Below are 12,773 nucleotides of genomic sequence, written 5' to 3'. Positions count from 1 at the left end.
AGCTTGGGAATGAAACCCAGAAACATTCTTACGCCACCCGTAGGACTTAGGTATGTTCAAGGAGAAGCTGATTTGATCGTTTCAAATATCAATTGGGCCTGTACTGACTAGAGTAAATCACTTCCTAGCAGGTGGCCTAGGACACTTGTAAGATTTATTGTTACAAGATAGAGCAAAGGGCAGTGTGTTTTTGAAATAAAACCAGCTTACTTCAGAGAAACTACTGGTTCACTGTATAGAACCTGGCACATACCTTTAACGGCTTCTGATGAAATATGGACCATAAATAAATCCTCTTTATGTATTTGCTTTGACATCTTTAGAGTTAGAAAAACAGACAAAAAACCTTTTTTATGTGTATACACACACACTCCACAACTCCTTAGCCTCCACTAATTGAAGATCTCCAAGTCCCCACTCTTAGCATGCAGATGTGAGGTAGGACAGAAATACAATATGTTTTTCCACTTAATCTAATGCTACTTAACTCCGTCAAAGAAAATTGAAATGTGAGTGAGTCTTAAAAGAGGACAAACAGGTATAAGCTTGAACAGCTGCTTAAGAGGGATTATATTAACTCTTTGGAGGGAGAGTGTACTCTTTCTGGTCACGTATATTCCCATGGCAGCATAGTTTGTTTCTTTGTAATGAACTTTATTTTTTGGAGCAGTGTTAGGTTCACAGCAAAACTGAGCAGAAAGCAGAGTTCCCATAAACTCCCTCTGCTGCCCCAGCACTACCTTTCTTACTGTTGCCACCCCACACCACAGTGGTACCTTTATTATAACTAAAGACCTACACCGACACAGCATCATCACCAGAGTCTGCGCTTGACGTTAGGGTTCACTCTTGGTGTTGCACATTCTCTGGGTTTGGACACATTATACTATCTTCAGAGTTTTGTCTTTCCCAGAATGCCATGTATTGGAATCCTATAATATGTAGCCTTTTCAGATGAGCTTCCTTTACTTAGTAATATGCATTTAAGTTTCCTCCACGTCTTCTGATGGTCTGATAGTTTAGCACTGATACTTCATTGTGTGGATGTGCCATAGTTTATTTCCCCATTTTTACCTATTAAAGGGCATCTTGGTTGGTTTCAAGTTCTGACAGTTAGGAATAGAGCTGCTGTTAACATCCATGTTTAGGTTTTGTGTGAACATAAATTTTTTAATTGTTTTTAATTCATTTGCATAAATACCAAGAAGCAGAAATGTTATATGGTAAAAATATGTTTAGTTTTGTAAGAAACTTCCAAACTGACTTCCACAGTGGCTGTATCATTTTGCTTTCCCACCAGCAATGAATGAGAGTTTCTGTTGACAGCATTTGGTATTGTCAATGTTCTGGATTTTTCACTCTTCTAATAGGAGTGTAGTGGTATCTCCTTGTTTTAATTTGCAATACATAATGATGTATGATGTTGAATACCTTTCATGTACTTACTTAACATCCGTTTGTCTTTTTTTGGTGAGGTGTGTGTTCAGGCCTTTTACTCACTTTTTAATTTAGGGTTGGATGTTTCCTTATTGTTGACCCATAAGAGTTTTTGTATATTTTAGATAACAGCCCTTTATAAGATATGTCTTTTGCAAATACTTTTCTCACAGCCTCTGACTTGTCTTTTTATTCTCTAGACATTGTCTTTAGTAGAGCAGAAGTTTTTAATTTTAATGAAGTCCAGCTTGTTAATTTTATCTTTCCTTGGTCATGCCTTTGGTGTTGCATCTAAACAGTCCTTGCCATAGCCGGAGTCAGTCACCAAGGTTTTCCTCCAGATTATCTTCGAGGAGTTTTATATAGTTTAAGGTTTACATTTGGGTCTATGATCCTTTTTTGTGAAGGGTGTAAGGTCTGTGTCTAGATGCTTTTTTTTTTTCCCCCCTGTGGATGTCCCGTGCTCTAGCACCATGTATTGAAAGGATTGTTTTTGCTCTATTGTATCATCTTTGCTTTGTCAGACATTAGTTGACTCTATATATATGGGGGTCTATTCTGGGCTCTCTTTTCTGTTCTGTTGGTCTGCCTATCTGTATTTTCACCAAGACCGCAGTATCTTGATCACTGTAACTTTGCAGTAGGTTTTGAAAAATGGTAGTCCTTCAGCTATGTTCTTCTCTTTCAATATGGTGTTGGCTTATCTGGGTCTCTTGCTTCTCCATATAAACTTTAGAAGTCTATTTGTTGAAATCTGCAGAATCACTTACTGGGATTTTTATTTGGATTGTATTGAATCCATTGATCAAGGTGGGAAGAACTGACCCTTGGACAGTATTGAGCCCTCCTATCCATAAACATGGAATATCTCTCCATTAATTCAGTTCTTTGATTTCTTCCGTAAGAGTTGTGTAGTTTTCTCATATAGATCTTGTACATATTTTGTTATTTTATACCTAAGTATTTAATTTTGGAGGGACTAATAAAAATATGTTTTTAATTTCAGATTTCCAGTTGTTTATTGTTGGTATATAGAAAAGCAATTGACTTTTATATATGAACCTTGTATCCTGCACTTGGCTATACGTACTTATTTGTTCCAGGAGGGGTTTTTTTTGTTGTTGATTATTTGAATTTTCTACATAGACAAACATGTCATCAGCAAAGCCAAAGTTTTATTTCTTCCTTCCCAATAAGTATACCTTTTGGGAGGGGTCTCATTGTGTTACCTAGGACTTCCAGTGGAGAGGAGAGGAGACATCCTTACCTTGTACCTGATCTCAGCAGGGAAGCTTTGCATTTTTTACCACTAAGTATGATGTCGTTAACTATAGCTTTTTTGATTTTTTAAAGCTTTTATTTATTTATTCATGGAGACACAGAGAGAGGCAGAGACACAGGCAGAGGGAGAAGCAGGCTCCCTACGGGGAGCCCGATGCAGGACTCGATCCCAGGACCCCGGGTTCATGCCCTGGGCTGAAGGCAGATGCTCAACCACTGAGCCCCCCGTGTGCCTCAACTATAGCTTTTTGTATATGTCCTTTATCCAGTGGAAGAAGTTCCTCTATTCCTAGTTTGCTGAGAATTTTATCATGAATAAATGTTGAATTTTGTCTGGTGCTTTTTCTGAATCTATTGATAATACGATTTTTCTTAAAGCCTGTTGATGTGGTTGTTTACATTAATTGATGTTTGAATGTTGAGCCAGCCTTGACACCTGAGATAAATCCTACTTGGTTGGGGTGTATAATTCTTTTTATATACTGTTGGATTCCATTTGTTAATATTTTGCCTAGGATTTTTGTGTGCATCTATCTTCATGTATATTGATTGTGTATATATAGTTTTTTAGTAGTGTCTTTGCTTGGCTTTTGTATTAGGATAATATTAGTCTCATAGAATTAGTTAAAAGTATTCCCTTTGCTTCTGTTTTCTGGAAGAGTTTGTAGAAAACTGGTAGAATTTCTTCCTTGGAATTGGTAGAGTTCACTGGTGAATCCTTCTGGGCCAGTGCTATTTTGGAAGGTTATTAATTACTGATTCAATTTCTTAATAGATACAGGCTTATTTAGATCATCTATTCTAGTGTTAGTTTTGGCAATTGTGTCTTTCAAGGAATTGGTCCATTTCATCTAGGTTATCAAACGTGTGGGCACAGAGTTGTTCATAATATTCCTTTATTATCTTTTTAATGTTCATAGAATCTGTGGTGATCTCTTTTCTGATATGAGTAATTTGTGCCTTCTCTCCTTTTTCTTAACCTGGCTAGAGGCTTATTGATTTTATTGATCTTTTCAAAGAACTGGTTTTTGATATTATTGATTTTTCTCTGTTGCTTTTTTGTTTTAAATTTCATGGTTTTCTGCTTTTATTAAATTTATTTTCTTCTGCTTACTTTGGGTTTGATCTGCTATTCTTTTTCTACATTCCTAAAATGGAAGCTTAGATAGTTTTTAGGTCTTTCCTCTTTTCTAACATATACATTAGGTGCTATGAAATTTCCTATAAGCACTGCTTTTACTGCATCCCACAAATTTTTGATAAGTTGTGTTTTCATTTTCATTTAGTTCAAAATGTTTTTCTTTTGAGATTTCTTCTTTGACCCATGTGTTATTTAGAAGTATGTTGCATAATCTCCAAGTATTTGGGGATTTTCCAGTTATCTTTCTGTTACTGATTTCTAGTTTTATCAACTGAGCAGATGTTGCATGATTTCTATTCTTTTAAATTTTTTGAGATGTGATTTATGTCACAGAATGTGGTCTCTTGGTGAATGTTCCATATGAGCTTGAAAAGAATGTGTAATCTGCTATTGTGAAGTCAATAGATGTCAATTATATCCAGTTGGTTGTTGGTCTTGTTGAGTTTAACTGTATCCTTACTGATTTTTTGCCTGCTGGATCTGACCATTTCTGAAAGAGAATATACATTAAGGAGTATTATTTCTACTTGGGGTATTGACCCCTTTATCCCTAATAACTTCCCTTGCTCTGCAGTTGGTCATGTCTGAAATTTATAAGCTACTCCTGCTTTCTTGTGATTAGTGTTAATTAGGATGTTCTTTCTCCGTTACTTTACTTTTAATTGGGGCACATCTTTACGTTGAAAGGGGCTTCTTATAGGCAACATATCATTGCGTCTTAGATTTGATCCACTCTGACAATCTCTATCTTTTAATTGGTATAATTTGTCCATTGACTCTGATAGTGTTTATTGATATAATTGGATTAATATCTGCCATGTTTGTTACTATTATCTATTTGTTGCCCTTGATCTTTGTCCCTATTTTTGTCTTCCACACTTGAAAAACACTTGCATTTTGTGGTTTCACTTGAGCATTTTATATCTTCCCATTTCCTGTCGTTTCTTAGCATATCAGATACATTTCTTTTTTTTTGGTGGTTGCCCTAGAATTTGCAATATGCCTTTACAACTAACCTAAGTCTACTTTCAGATAACACCATAACACTTCATGGGTAGTGCAAGTACCTCATAATAACAAAATATTTCTAATTCTTCCTTCCTGTCCCTTGTTTATCATTGCCGTCATTCATTTTACTTGCACATAAACATACAAATGTGTGTACACACACATGTATATGCATACATAATCAAGTGCATTATTGCTATTATTTTGAAAAAAATTTTATCTGTTAGGTCAGTAAAGAATTAAAAAATGTAAACGGGTTTTTATTTTACCTTTACTTACTCATCTCCACTGTTCTTTATGTAGCTCTGAGTTTCTGACCTACAGCATGTTCCTTCTCTCTGAAAGAACTTCTTTTAACATTTCTTGTGAGGCCTGTCCACTGGCAACAGATTCCCTGTTTCTATTTGTCACTTCTGAGGGATAATTTTGCATGATACAAAATACTAGGTTGGTCAGCTTTTTTCTCTCAACACATAAATATTTCACTTCACCATCTTGCTTGCATGGCCTCTTTCAAGATTTTTTTTCTTTGTCTTTGATTTTATGAAGTTTGAATATGGTATGCCTAAGTATTCTTGTTTTAATTCATTTGCTTGGTGTTTAAGCTTTCTGGATCAGTGGTTTGGGTTCTAATATTAATTTGGGGGAAGGGCTCAGTCATTATTGCTTTAAAGATTGCATTGTTTTCTGTCTCTACCTTCTCCTTCTGGTCTTCCCATTACACATGTCAATCAGACCTTTGGCAGTTGTCCCCAGTTCTTGGATATTCCATTCTGCTTTTTTTGGTCATTCTCTGCTTTTCAGTTTGGGAAGTTTCCATTGTTCTGTGCTCAAGCTCAGAGATTGTTTCCGAGCCGTGTCCAGCTTACAGATGTAGTCCTCACTTCTGTACCATGTTTTTATATCTAGTGCTTTTTTAATTCTTAGAATTTCCACCTTCCAAAAAAAAAAAGAATTTCCACCTTTCTACTTACACTATCCATCTATTTTTGCGTGTTATTTAGCTGTTCTTTTAAAGCCCTTACATACTAATCATATTAAAAAAAAAATTCCTGGCCTGATCATTCCCCCACATCTGCCCTATCTGATCCTGGTTCTGATCCTTTTCAGTGCCCTTTGGTGTGCCGTGTCAGTGTTTTGTCTACAGTAGACGTGATGTACTGGGAGAAAGGAACTATTGCAGACAGGCTTCAGTGATGTGGGCGCTGAGGGGCCCAGACTGGAGTTCCGTGATGAGGCCTCAGCCTCTTGCTGAGCCTGTGGCCCGGGCTGTGAACTGCACCAGTGCTTCTGGATCTTCCAACCTCAGATGGCACAGGATGGCTGGAGATGGCTGGAGCTGGGTGTTGCTCTGCCCTGAGGCAGGTTAGGCTCTAGGAAAACCTAACCTAACCTAACCCCCTGAGGGCCGGCCTTATTAGGAGGGACAGAAAGCTTTGGCTTCTTTCAGAATGGTTTCTCTGGGTAAAACTCACTAAGTGTGGGTACTGCCTGGGGTCCCCCAGAGTGTTTAACCCCGACTTGTCCACACCAAACCTTTAGCAATTTGTCAGTTACAGTTGAGGTTTTCCTGGCCCGCCCTGGCTTCCACGGAAGTGTCTGCTCTTGTACATGGTGATTCTCTCTTTTGTGGGGGAGAGAATGCCTTATGAGGTTCTCTGAAGAAGCTAAGAAGACCTGTGGATTTTTCAGTTTGTTCAGATCTTTGTTACTGTGGAGTGGTAGTTTCTAAGCTCCTCACTGACTGGAAACAGTAAAGTTCTAGTTGGGGTGGTTTTTTTGTTTTGTTTTGTGTTTTTTTTTTTTTTTTTTTTTTTTACATGTATAGATATCCAGATTTTGATATTTTGGCAGTTGAGTTTCCAACATTAAAGTAAAAATCAGTTTACATATCGTTTAGTCATTATTTATGAGAAAAGCATTCTAATATTCATAGCTGTAAGTGGATCTCTGTGTTGAACTAGAGTGTAAAAAGGCTGAAAAATTATGGGCTAAGTGCTTTTTAATTTTATACTTCGTAATTATGAGTTAGATTTTTTACTTCTACTTTCTTGGGGGGAGCCTTGTAGAAGATTGCTTTATTTGGTTTTAACACCAGAACCATTAAGGATTACTAAGTTGAGTTTGGCTAGGAAAAATGAAATAATAAAGAAAAACAGTTATGTTTGAGACTGAAGGGACTTATATTCTGACCTGTAATTTAATGGAAATACTTGTGAGTTAGTGCAAAAAATACTGAACATTCTTTTAAATCTCTTAACTTATTTAAGAGTGTGCTAAATTCTTTTTTGCCCTTAGCACAACCTAGACATTTAGCATGCCCTGAATTTTCTTTCTGAAATGCAGAAATCAAGAAGAAAGATTTTTAAAACTCTAAAGAATGTGAAAGTGCTTAGTTTTTAAAGACAACTTTAAGGTTTCGATTTTATGGTCATATTGATAGCATATTTTATAAAATACAGTGAGGCATTCTTTTCTATTTTATAAGCTTTTTATGAAATAAAATTTCTCTCAGCAAGATTTTTAATAGTCTGCTTTCTTGACACTTTTGAAAAGCCATAAGCCAAACCATTCAGTGTCTCCTTACTGTATACTCACTAAGATTTGTACACACACATTTATGATTTATTTACATACAGTCCATGAAGTGATCCTTTTTTCGGGTGTGGATGAAGCAAATCAATGAATGGTCATTTTTGTAGTGACTTTAATCAGTAGTTCAGAGCTAGCTAGCTCAGGTAAGTTAACCCCAGTGTTTTCATCTGTGACCAGGAGTTGGGAATGTCCAGATCCTGGAGTAAAGCAGCTGTTACACTTCCCTGAGGCCACAGTGGGCAATGTTTCTGCAGTAAGACTATTCTGGGAATGCATTCGTCACCCAGCTCAGACCCCACCTCCTCAGCAGAGTGCAGCCAGGTCCTCCCCAGACAGAAGGGCTTGCTCTCCTCTCTGGGTTCCCCTAACACTTACACAGGTGCTAGTCTGCAAGAGCCAAGAATAAGTTCTATTTGTTTTCTTTGTTCTTTCACCTTATCACCTTTCTTATTTTTCCTCCCTTCCTTCTAAAAACAAAACAAACCAGCATGGTACCTGGCACATGGGAGGGAATGATTCAACCTGTGGCATCTAAGCAAGAGAACCAAGTGGACTTTGAAAAAGTCTCCTCTTGTTATGTTTTGGAGAATTTGGTATAGCTGTTTTGTGCAGGGCCTTTCTGTGTGAACACAGGCAACACCAGCCCGCTTCTTTCTCTGGAGTTGTAACAGTGCCTGCTCTGTGTGCAAGGCACTCTAAGGCACAGAGGGAAATGTAGACAAAAATGATCACAAGTAAAATTGTGCTCATTTCTCCTTTGTATTTGATATTGTCTCATCAACTTAAAATATTTTTATGTAGTTATTGTAGAAAATCCAACCTACAAATAAGTTCCTTATTTCCTGCAGGCACTTTTGGATTTTTAAGCAAATTAGTGTTTCTAGTTTTTAAGACTGTTTTGGGGAAGACAGATATTAGATTTCACCCTGTAATCTATAGTTTATCCTTGTCTTATTATTATTGGTGAATTTAACCAGACCTTTAGAAATACAATTTTTTTGTGTGTATTGCCAGCTTCTGTAATAAAGATTGATCTGTTATAGGAAGATAGTAGTTACGGCATATATTTAAAAATTGGAATTTTTCCTACTATTTGCCTGGAATTCTAAATTTGAAAATTTTTTATTGAAGTATAATTAACGTGCAGTGTTATATTAGTTTCAGGTGTACAGCATACTAATTCAACATTTCTGTGCATTACTTGGTGCTCACTATGATAAGTGTAGTCACTATCACCAAACCACATTATTACTGTTTCATTGACTATATTCCTTTGTAAATTCCTGTATTTCATTGACTGTATTCCATTGTACTTTTCATCTCTGTGGCTTATTTATTTTGTAACTGGAAGTCTGTACCTCCTAATCTGCTTTATCTATCATACCTATTCCCCCAGTTACCTCCCCCCTGGCAAACACCAGTTCTCTGTATTCAAGAGTCTGGTTTTTTATCTTTTTTTTTTTTTCTGTTTGTTCATTTGTTTCTTAAATTTCACATCTGAGTGAAATCATATGGTCTCTGTCTGATTTATTTCACTGAGCATAATACCTTCTAGGCCCATTCATATTGTCACAAATGGCAAGATCTTGTCCTTTTCTAATGGCTAAATAATATTCCATTTTATGTATACATCATGTGTGTATAACACACTTTTATCCATTCATCTATGGATGGACACTGGGCTGCTTCCATCTCTTGGCTTTTGTAAATAATGCTGTGATAAATGTAAAATAAATTTTTTTAAATGTATCAAATGGCAGAGAGACATTTATTTGTGTTGATACAGCTCTCTATGTGAATCTAATACATAAACTTATTTGATTTCCCATAAAATTCTTATTATGTATTTTTAAAGCACAGTTTTCCTCAACTTCCTTCTTGAAAATAGCTGATTTTAATAGTAAAGTAAGTCAAAAGAGAAAATGAAGTTTATTGCTTTTTATATATAAACCTGAACAATCTTCAGGTTTAAAACTTAAATGTGGATCACAACCTAAACTTTTTTGTTGTTAATTACATTTCTTTTTTAAAAATGTATTTACATTCAGTTTATTAACATAATGTATTATTGGTGTCAGAGGTTGAGGTCAGTGATTTATCAGTCTTACAGAACACCCAATGCTCAATTTAATTTATTCTGTAGCTTGGATGTGATTACTAGAACTTTGGACTCTTATGATTTTACATAGGCCTGTTGATTTCTTCTCTTTTCCAGTGTACATTTTAAAAATATGTATGTTTGTTATTTGTCTTGTATCTTTTTTTCTCTTTTCTTTTTATTTGATTGACTATTGAATCTCAGTATGTACGGCTCTCTGCACCGCTGTGTATCCTGTTCTATCAGCACAGTGGCTACCAGCCACATATGGTTTATTCAGCACTTGAAAATGTGGTTGGTCTAAATGGAGATGTGCTGGAAGTGTAAACACTGCATTTTGAAGACTCGTTAGAAAAAAATGAATGTAAAGTAGTTCATTAATAATTTTGATGTAACTTGTTGAAACTAGAATATTCTGTATTATATATTGTCTTACATCCTGTTCTCAGCTTGTTGGGATTCCTCTGTCCGGAAAAGAGGAGAGTTGCTGACAGTCAGATCTTTCTGTGAGACCATGGGGTGCTGCGCTGTCCTTCCTGACCTCTTGCCCATCCTGGTGGATCTCGTAGACGGAAGTAATTGGCCGAGGGTTGTTCTTGGCTTGACTTAAAATGTAAACCAGTATAGTTGATCCTCGAACAACACAGCTTTTAACTGCGGGTTCACTTACGTGTGCATTTTTTTTAGGGTTGTTTTGGGTTTGTTGTTGTTGTTTTTTTTTGTTTTTTTTTTTTTTTTTTGCTTTAAAAAAAATAAATTCACAGTACTGTGAATGTATTTTCTTTCTCTTAACAATTCTTTTTAAAAGATTTATTTATTTATTCTTAAGAGACACAGAGAAAGAGGCAGAGACCTAGGCAGAGGGAGAAGCAGGCTCCCTTTGGGGAGCCTGATGCAGAACTTAGCCCTAGGACCCCAGGATCATGACCTGAGCCAAAGGCCGAGGCTCAACCACTGAGCCACCCAGGCGCCCCTAACACCAGCATTGTTCAAGGGTCAACTATATTTTACATACTTTCTTGAATTACTATTAAATTCCATTATATTCACATTATGACAACGTTGTCAGCTTTGACTTGCGTGTACTCAATGCATAAAGGCACCAGGCAAGTAATGAATGGATCCGTCCTTGGTTATTTTTTTTTTTCTTTTTTTTTTTTTTTTTTTTCGTCCTTGGTTAGACAATGTGCAGTGACATATGTCCTGGGCAGTGGGTATATGTCCTCTCCGGAGTGACCCTTATTCCTGTTCAGCTCATTATTCCCTTAAGGGCGTATATGTTGTCAGGTCTTTCAGGTTTTCAAGAGGAGCAAAAAATCTGGATTTTTAAGAATCTGAAATCACCCTATCTTTATATACCGACAAGTAATACGAAATTTAAAAATAGTTTTGCAAGTCAAACCAAATATAATTGTGTTCTGAATGATACTGCTTTGTAACTTTGGCCCATGGGGATGCTTCTTAGAAATAAATACAGGTTTTAGGTACATTAAATGACCTAATCAGAATATATCAGTTAAAAAGAGGAGCTTGTAGTCACCTGTTGATGAATGGCTTTAACATTTCCTTTTTTAGAAAATATTAATCTCAGAATAGCAGATGATTGTGTAACAGTATGTTATAGTTTCTCTGTATTTTTTGAGTATGTATTTCTAGTATTGTATCCTTTTATTTTTTGTAGGGATATTTTTCTGCCCGATATTCTTCTATTTACTTTTCGGTTGCTCATTTTATTTTTTATTTTATTTTTTAAATTTATTTATGATAGTCACACACACACACAGAGAGAGAGAGAGGCAGAGACACAGGCAGAGGGAGAAGCAGGCTCCATGCACCGGGAGCCGATGTGGGATTCGATCCCGGGTCTCCAGGATCACGCCCTGGGCCAAAGGCAGGCGCCAAACCGCTGCGCCACCCAGGGATCCCCGGTTGCTCATTTTAATGTGACTTTGGTTTCCCTGAACATTTAGAAGAAGGCTCCTGTCAGATTGCTTTTCTAACCTCATGGATCTCCCTTTTCTGGTGTGGTGTGTGTGCTGGTCAGAAACCTGGTGGGTTCCTTTCTGAGCTTTCCTGGCTCTGGTCCTGTCGCCTGACTTTGTCTTTGCTGTCCCCGTCCGCTTAGTCTTCCTCTGCTCCCCGCAGTTTCTAGCATTTGTGGCCTCTGTCTGAAACGGAGCCTTGGAGGGGCGAGATTTCTGCAGCTCCGGAGAGGCCTGTGGTGGTCCTCTCTTGCACTCACCAAATCCTAGGTCTTGGCATGCTCTGTGGCTTCCCTCTGCACGCTCCACACAGACACTGATCATATATTCAGGTCTTGAGGCTATTGGTGATTCCGTGAGAAAACTTTTCCAGATGGTTATTCATAAATGTTTCCCTTGGGTTTTGGACCTGCTCTCTAGTTGCATCTGTTTCCTTGTGGGGAATCTGCTGCAGATTGTGCTGGCCTCCCACAAAACCCAGGTGCATGAAGTTTGTAATCTCATGTGTGGGGTGGCAGCAAGAAATCAGATGCTAACTTGTTTTGAATAGATTTACAAATTATGTGTTAGAACCAGCTCATATTCTTTCTATTAAAGTAGGGAAAAACTAAACAGTCATCTGCTGCTGCTGATTTAAAAAAAAAAAAAAAACAAAAAAACCCTTTACCCTCCCTCCGTAGAGACATAGAAAACTTGCAGTTAAAGGAAGGTGACTTAGCTTACGGTGTTGAAAGCTGTTGTATTTCTGGCTTGTGTAAACTCCACTCCCACTCCACAAACACAGTAAATCAGCTAGAATGGATTGCATCTCTACCCTTTTGTGGCTCTCAGTGCCCAGATCAGGTCTCATAAAACCCTGAAGGATCACATGAATTAGCATTCACTGTTCAGTCTTGATTCTCACCCGGAAATTTACTGAATACTGCTTGTCCTTATTTCCTAGATACAGATAAAACAGCGTTTGAAGTTCAATTAAAAGCCCTCCCTGGAGTAACTGATCCTAAGGGCCAGTTTGCGCAGTTTCATTCATGGAAAGGCAGTACAATTTTGAAATATGTATTGCCCAAGTTCCTTGATCTCCTAATGAAGACTGTCTTCTCTCTGGGAACTGAAAGATTAGCAAGTGTGCACAGTGTTTTAGATGGATCTGCAATACCACAGTGATCCTGAATTTGGACTTAACTTTGAGCGTAAACAGTTCAGTTCTCGGCCACGCAGAATTTTTCGCCAT

The 12,773-nt window shown here is 37.2% G+C and overlaps 1 protein-coding gene across 1 annotated transcript in view; it reads left to right on the top strand.

Moving 5' to 3' along the window:
• Positions 1–12,773, top strand: part of MINPP1 (multiple inositol-polyphosphate phosphatase 1) — a 46,268-nt gene that overhangs the window by 30,297 nt on the left and 3,198 nt on the right. The window lies entirely within an intron of this gene.

This window comes from Canis lupus, chromosome 27 (genome assembly GCF_048164855.1).
Source record: "Canis lupus baileyi chromosome 27, mCanLup2.hap1, whole genome shotgun sequence".
Taxonomy (NCBI): domain Eukaryota; kingdom Metazoa; phylum Chordata; class Mammalia; order Carnivora; family Canidae; genus Canis; species Canis lupus.
The sequence above is the reverse complement of the archived record's forward strand: the minus strand, read 5'-3'. Positions and strand labels throughout refer to the sequence as shown.